Here is an 8604-nt window from a genome sequence, read left to right as displayed (position 1 = left end):
AGCCAAAAAAAGACGACACAAGATGTGGCGCTAGCTAGGGACACATCCCAATGTGGGGAAACCCTTGATCAATTCTTCTTATATGTTCTTCAATAGTTCAGCAAAGAGAGATAGAGCTAGTATGTTTACAATGGAAGTCAACACTTTGACTTATCTAGATAAGAGCATAGATCATCTCTAAGAAGATGATAAATGAGATTAGTTGAAGACATGCTGTTTCAACTGATTCTCCAAGGTGACTCCTTCACCTATCGTTGTGCTGCATTTCGTCATCATGCTGCACCTCACCGTGCTGCACCATGCTACACCCATCATCACTATGGTGCATCTCATCATGCTTCATTAATCATGAATGTACCCATCACTATACTGCATTATGTGCCATTGTTGCACCATGTTGCCATACTGACCTATGTGTTGGCTGCATCTTGCTTGCTTGTTGTCCCTAGCATGCTTATTGTTGCATGCTAGTTGGGCAGTTTCCATCGGTTCCAACTTCTGCCCTCTGTGTCAGCTTTCCCGGTTGTTCCTGTAGTTTAGGTTGTTCCCAGTAGTCTTGGCTATTCCTAGCAGTTCTGACAGTTTCAACAGTTCCAACTATTCCTAGATGTTTCGACAGTTCCGGCTTTTCCCGACAATTCTGGCTTCTACCCTCTGCATTAGCTTTCCTAGCTATTTTGGCAATTGCAGATGTTCCTGACAGTTTTGACTATTCTGGTAATTCCAACTATTCCTGGAAATTACAATTATTCCTAGCAGTTTCGACTTTTCCCAGTAGTTCCGTCTTTTCTCGGCAGTTCAGCAGTTTTGGCAATTCTGACAATTCCAACTATTCGCGGCAGTTCCGACAATTCCCCAAAGTTCTGGTAGTTCCGACTTTTGCCCTCTGGATTAGGGAAACATTATCCCTTAGGATCTCTCCTCCTACTAAATTGAGTAGAGAGGAAGAGATCCCAAGTGTGTTGAAATGAATTGAAGGCCACCTCTATTTATACTAAAACGTTGAGCACAAGTGGGGTTTATTTGGTTACTGGCCGACCTTGATGAATTGTCCCATAACACAAATAAATTCATATCTCCATGAATACTTATCAGAATCGGATGATCTTTAGATCAATCCTATACCTCTCGATGAGAGGGATCCAAGAAAAATATCAGCTTCCATTAATAAGATGACCCACATGGATTTTGGCCCTAGTTTCCAATTTTAACACTCCCTCTCAACTAGGGAGAACTCCATCCGCTAATCTATATGTCCGACTGTACTATCTCTGCCATCAGTGCCCTGCACTGCTCTGCTCTGCTGAACCACGAAGAAGAAGAATTGATCGAGAATGTCTCATACCATTCTCTACTAACCCGAAGTCAGTTTCATATGAAGAGAGTGTGTCACATCACTCTTATTGGCCCGAAGTCAGTTTTATTGATCCCAGATCAATATCACAAGAGAGTGTCTCAAACCACTCATACTGATACCAGATGTTTCATTCATCCTAGATCAATGGAGGTCATCCTAGCATAGGGAGTATGGTAGATACAACGATGCGTCCATCGATAGTACTACTAATGGTCCCTAAACCCATTTACCTACTCATTGATAAGATGAGAGGTACTTCCCATGAGTCCCAAACTGTATGGGTAAGATGCCTTGACAGGAGAACTAATCATCCTGTCCACAGGAGGAAAAATCATCCTGCCCCACAGTCTCCATGGGAGAACTAATCATCCTATTTCATAGTTGCCATGGGAGAACTAATCATCCCAGCCCACAGGAGAACTAATCATCCTGTTTCATAGTTTCCACAGAAGAACTAATCATCCTGTTTCACAGTTGCCACGGGGTATCACAAGGGAAGGTTGAATCTATCATCTTGTACATAGCGCACCACCAAGGGAGGGTGAGTCACCCTGTGGTCGTATGTTGCTCCAGTAAGAACCCTAAGCCCCCCAAAGCTCCCAGATCTCAATGCATGCAACATGCAGGACCCTTATAAGAAGGTCTCTCAATGACTCCAAGTTGTTCGGGAAAGTCACAGATTTGACCTTTCCCCAGGGCTTTGACAAAATCTCTACGACCTGTACATCAGTCTCAATGCGATGGATCCTCCTCACTCATCAACTTACCATATCATAGATAAGGCAATATTTGATGTCTATCTACTGGAACAATCATCGAATATGAGATTCCTCAATAATTGAATCCCCCCTCTGGTTGTCACAGAGAATCACAGTGGTATTCATCATGTGTACAAACAACTCACTTAAGAGCTTTTTCAACCATGCATCTTCACACGAGATCATACTCGTAGCTATGTATTTGATCTTGGCGGTGCTTATAGCAACCGACTTCTGCTTCCCACTCATCCATGATATCGAAGCAGAATCCAAAGAGAACCAGCACTGAGAAGTGCTCTAATGATCCTCCACACTGCCTGCCCAGTCAGCATTCGAATAATCATGCAGTTTCATATTTCTGATAGTGTATCTCAATCCATGAGAGATTGTGCCCCGAAGATATCTTAGAAGATTCTTGGCACTAATCCAGTGAAGCTCAACCAAATATGAGCTCACCATGGTAACTATAAAACACATGTCCAAACGGAAGTTCACCAGGAACATCAATGCGAATGAGTTTATGAAACTCAGAGGCATTTCCCAAATCTAGTCCGACATCACTACAATATAACTTCTGAAAGTTAAGATCCTCAAGGTAGTCACAGGCTTGCAGTTTATCATTCCACATTCGGAATCCAACTCCCTCATACTTTTGCAAATGAGAGGGTCTGCACCTGTCAAAAATAGGTCATCCTCATAAGGTGTTGGTATGAGAGGTCTATCATCCACAACCTTCAAACAATGGTTTGGATCAGCTTCACTCTTAGTGAATCTCAGCTTCATCTGACAACTATCAAGCCTCTCATACTATGCCTGGGGAGTTTTGCTTCAAGCCATAGAGGACTTTCTTCCACCTGCATACGTGAGATTCCTGATCATCAATCTCAAACCCCTCTGGTTGTTCCAAACCTGTGGCCCTACTACATGAGGGGAATAGTCCCCTTGTAAGATTTTCCTTTGGTACATCTCAGACATGTACTTCCATGCTCTTTTTGAATTCAGGCATCCCTGTCACCATCTGATTCACAGACCTTCGGTGTTATGTGTCAATGGACATGGTCCCCAGTGGACTTCCTGTAACTTGATACAACCCTGAACTCAAAAACATCTTTGAAACTTCTATTTTCAAACACGTACCTTTCCATCGATGAGTGCCACCCTGTAACCTTTGACTTCCAATGCCAAAATGGACATCAGGTTCTTCTTGCGATCAGGTACATAAAAGAGATTTTGTAAATGAATCGAGTTACCCTCATTCAATTGAGAGGTAACATTCCCTACACCCTTTCCAGGATAGGTGGCATCAGCTCCAAGTATAATCCCATGATTGTTTCCATCTCTACCAAATTAGAGAGTGCACCCTACTATTTGATGTAGTGCCTTGAAGCACTACAATCAATAAGCCAGATTCCCAAAGAATCTAAAGGAGACAGCCAATACAAGATAACGCTTCTTTACCTTATCAAAAGGAACATTTGATTCTTCATACCTTAGGTTCCTTGCTTTCTTTGAAGAGTCGACCATTTCCTTGATGACCTGCATTACCTATCATTCCTTTGATCATTTAAGGTGTCCCTGGAATGATTTTTATCTTCATCAAGAGATATGTCTCTACCATTCAGACACTCCTTCGCATAATGGCTGAACTTATTACAACTAAGGCATCTGCCTTTCCTTCCACCCTTAGATCCGGACTTCCCATTGAAGTGATCTTTAGGTAGACCATAAAAAACTTCTGTTGCGCCATTTCGATAATATTCTCTGCTTCGACTTCACCTTTGGTGAATTTGAAGAGGGATGCGGAATCCACTGATCCTTTTGTCCTTTCCCAACTATCTTCGGTGATTTCTCTTTCACTCCTGCTTGGGCATTGTCTTCACCTCAGCTCTGATACCATGTTAATTTTAGGTATGTTCTATGCTTAGAGAAATTTATTTCAATTTTCACAGTTATCTCAATATCTTTTCCAGATTAGCAATCACATCAAAATTAAAGTAAACCGCAGATAGAACATAAACACAAATCAAAGAAGGCAATCCAAAACAAGAGGACACAAGATGTGGCGCTAGCCAGGGACAAACCGTAATGTGGGGAACCCTTGATCAATTCTTCTTATATGTTCTTCAATAGTTCAACAGAGAGAGAGAGAGATAGTACGTTTACAACGGAAGTCAACACTTTGACTTATTTAGATAACAACATGGATCATCTCTAAGAAGATGATATAGGAGATCAGTTGAAGACATGTTGCTTCAACTGAGTCTCTGAGGTGACTCCTTCACCTATCGTTGTGCTACATTTCATCATCATGCTGCACCATGCTACACCTCACCATGCTGCACCATGTTGCACCCATCATCACTATGCTGCATCTCATCATGCTTCATTAATCATGACTGTACATATCACTGCACTGCCTTATGCGCCACTACTGCACCATGTTGCCATATTAACCTATGTGTTGGTTGCATCTTGCTTGCTTGTTGTCCCTTGCTTGCTTGTTTTCCCTAGCATGCTTGTTGTCCTTTGCATGCTTGATGTTGCATGCCAGTTTGGTAGTTTCGGCTTTTGCCCTCAGTGTCAGCTTTCCTGGCTATTCCAGCGATTCCGACTGTTCCCAACAGTTCCGGCTATTCTTGACAGTTCCAACAGTTCTGGCTATTCCAGCAGTTCCCCGCAGTTCCGACAGTTCCGGCTTTTCCCAGTAGTTCTGGCTTCTACCCTCTGTGTTAGCTTTCCTGGCTGTTATGGCAGTTCTGACTGTTCCCAGTAGCTCTGAATATTCTATTAGTACTGACTATTCCTGGAAATTCCGGCTATTCCCAGTAGTTTAAGCAATTTTGGCAGTTCTGGCTTTTCCCGTAGTTCCGGCTTTTCCCGATAGTTCCAACAGTTCTGACAATTCTGGCAGTTCCGGCAATTCCGGCTTCTACCCTCTAGGTTAGGGAAACATTATCGCTTAGGATCTCTCCTCCTGCTAAAACAAGTAGAGAGGAAGAGATCCCAAGTGTGTTGAAATGACTTGAAGGCCAACTCTATTTATACGAAAATGTTGACCACAAGTGGTGTTTATTTGGTTGTTGGACGACCTTGATGAATTGTCTCATACCACAAATAAATTCACATATCCATGAATACTTATCGGAATCAGATGATCTTTAGATCAATCCTACACCTCTCGATGAGAGGGATCCAAGAAAAATATCATCTTCTATTAATAAGATGACTCACATGCAGTTTGGCCCTAGTTTCCAATTTTAACAGATTTTATTGAAACGTTTTTGCAATTTTTGGGCCAGAAACCTCTTTCCAAGGTCTAATGCACCCCCCATGCCTTTGACACAGCATTGCACCTCACCCTGGCCCACTCTACACTAGCATTGCAATGGACTCTGCCTCTTCTACACCAGCATTGGCCCCTGTTTTTGCATGAATTTTACCTTAGTTCTTGAGCTTATCTTTGGGCAACCTACTTCTAGATGAACTTACATGAGTCTTCATTACCTTGTGGTCTCTCTAAATCCTCCATTTGGTTTTCACTTGTGTTGTTTGCCTTCGGTAAGAATTGTTTTTTATTTTTCTTTGTTCTCATCACTTTGTCGCTTGCAAACTGATTTTGTTTGATTGCTGATCACAAAGATGAATTGTTGTTTTAGTCCTCATTCTGAAAAGCATAATTGAATCATTAATTAAACATTTGCGGCTTAGTTTTCTCTATTTCCAAAATTAAGTGTCGTGAAAAGAAAAAAATTCATCGGCATTTATGGTTTTACATGTGCATTAGCATAGGAACATTTGTATCAGAAAGGAAATAACCTCATGCGTCTTGTTTGCTACATATTGTGTGTTTCATATTGATTTTTTCTTCCCTTCCTTGGTGAAATTTTGATTGAAATAGAAAGGATTTCTATTTTCTCATGCTAGATTTGCATTTTAGAATATTTAGGTGAAATTCGCGGTGAGCCCTAAAACTAAAACGTAATCAAAGATAAACAGTAAAATTTATTGAATCAACCTAAGGAGCATTTTAAACATTAACACAAACATTTAGAGGTCTAGGCTAGAGACATGTTCTGGTGTCACTAAACGTAGGAACTTTGATTGTTTTCCAGCGTTGCATCTCAACAGTGAAATATCGCTCCACGTATGTGAGTGTATAGGATTGTACTCAACGTCTCTTCAGGTATATTGGTGGCACTCCACATGCGTAAATTATATGGGAATGCTCTCATCGAACGGCTACGCATTAGACAACATTACTATGGATTGCACTCCCACGTACCATCACATATATTTTGGGAGTCCCCAATAGTTTTATATACATCCATAACTAACTGAGTTGGCCCCCTTTTATATCTTGATACATCGAGCACAACATTCGGGGAGATTGGCTTCTATATGTTAAGTCCTTATTTCACCAACGTGTATATTGCAGGTCATGGTTGCTTGGTAATCCTTTATGCCTAGATTACACTCTTTTTTGTTTACTTCTTTTTGTGTTAATAAAATTTATTACCCAATGTGGAAGAACAAAATCCCCCCTCCACGTTGTTCACGTAGAATGAAAAATAAGCCTCCACTTCCTCAAAAGGTTATTCCTAACAATCATCCTAGACATAGGCAAACTCAAGCTACCAAATCAGGAACATCGCAAACTACTTCTGGCCCTTCTCTTGATACTGATCAGTGAGAATCATCTGTCACTTTGAGTTGTGAACCTGAGATTACACATATTCCTATTGGTGACATTGAAGAATTGAAATAGAAGTCCCTAGAACCTTGTTACCTAAGATCATTGAATCTCATATCGCTGAGTTATAAAATTTGTTTCGTGAGTTTATTGAACCCGAGGAGCCTCAACCAACTTTACCTGAGTCTTTGGAACCTTCCTCCTCTCTTCGTTTGTCTCATACATAACCAATATATCTTGGGCCTAATGGTGAACCTCTTCCATACGAAATTATGAATATTGAAGAGATCCCTCAAGAAGAGCCTCATCCTTCTACTCTTGTTCATTAGGAAGGACTTCATTTTTATCAAACCGACCCTCTTCTATCTCCTCAACCTTAGACACATTCTCTTTTACCTGATTCTTTGGACTTACCCACATATTTCTCACGACAATCTTCATTGGGATTGTCAACCATGACTGGAACTGATTCAAACCCCTAACATGTGTCCACCACTCCTCATATACATTTGTAACATCGCGAGAATATAATTTATATGGTGGTTTGTCTGTCCCACTTCACTATCAATCATTATCTAGTGCATTTTCTTGTGTAGCTTCTAGTCCTTGGACCAATTCAGGAATATTTTCTCGTACTTCTCTTATAAACGCCACACAGTCTGCTCCTCTTCCTCCATCTATGCCTACAATAGAGCAACAAGTTGGCCCTTATGTCAGTGGGAAAATATACCCTCAACAACCCAACACTCTTTATGTTGGGTACCCTCCATTTGGATCGCATTTTCCTCCATCATTCCCTCCTCCCATGGTTGGGGGGAACCTGTTGTTGGTATACTTCAATATGGTAATTTGCCTACTTATAGTCCTCCTCATCCTAGAATGGCTTCCAGTGTTTGGAAACCTACTTTACCCATACAACCTAGTTCATATTTGGATCAATTTTTGAAGTCTCAAACTGTACCATCTTCATCGCAGATTCCTACCTATTCATCAGTACCTCAAAAAGCTCAAATACATGTGATCCAACCTTTCCGGTCCATTCCAGGAGTGTCTACTTCTCCCTAGATCTCAATTCATCAACCTGTACAAGGTCCCTCACATTATTAATCACTTGCACAAGGTACTCCTCAAGTTTATGTAGGCCAAATTATTCTAAATTTGGTGCAGTCTCAATCGAACACATACTAGGGGGCAATGCAAATCTCAATCGGGAAACAATATGGATCACGTCAAGTTCCTTTTCAAGGCTAGCAAATAAAAACAGAACCATTCCATCAACTTTATCGCCATCCTGGGACTGGGAAACAAACCCAATTGTATGATGGTTATGAGAACCCTCTATATTCTGGTAAATAGGTTCCTTATTATCAAAACCCTCCTTATCCAGGAATGCAGGTGCTTGTTTCCTAGGCTATCCCTTCATATGTAGGTCATCCACCTCCAAAATTTAACAAACAATTTCCTTTTGTGGCTACTCTTGAGTTACTAGATCTAACTCATCTTATTAATGACCTCATTACTCATTTGCCATGGTGGCCAATTATCCCAATAAGTTTCCTTATGATATCCAAACATTCAATGCGAATCCTCGAGAAGACCCACCAATGCATGTTATGAGTATCATCTATGGTGTTTATCTAATTCACTTAATGATGATTCCATTCGACTCTGTCTTTTCCAACAAATGCATATGGGTATCACAATTAAATGGTATATTAAATTTCCTAGAGCGTCATTTCACAACTTTAGAAATTTAGCCACTACCTTCCTCACACATTTCGAGTTTCCCATCACATACG

The sequence above is a fragment of the Pinus tabuliformis genome, chromosome 5_1 (genome assembly GCF_031772625.1).
Source record: "Pinus tabuliformis cultivar Carrire ecotype Pingquan chromosome 5_1, CPIR1, whole genome shotgun sequence".
Lineage (NCBI taxonomy): Eukaryota > Viridiplantae > Streptophyta > Pinopsida > Pinales > Pinaceae > Pinus > Pinus tabuliformis.
Note: the sequence above shows the minus strand (reverse complement) of the source record.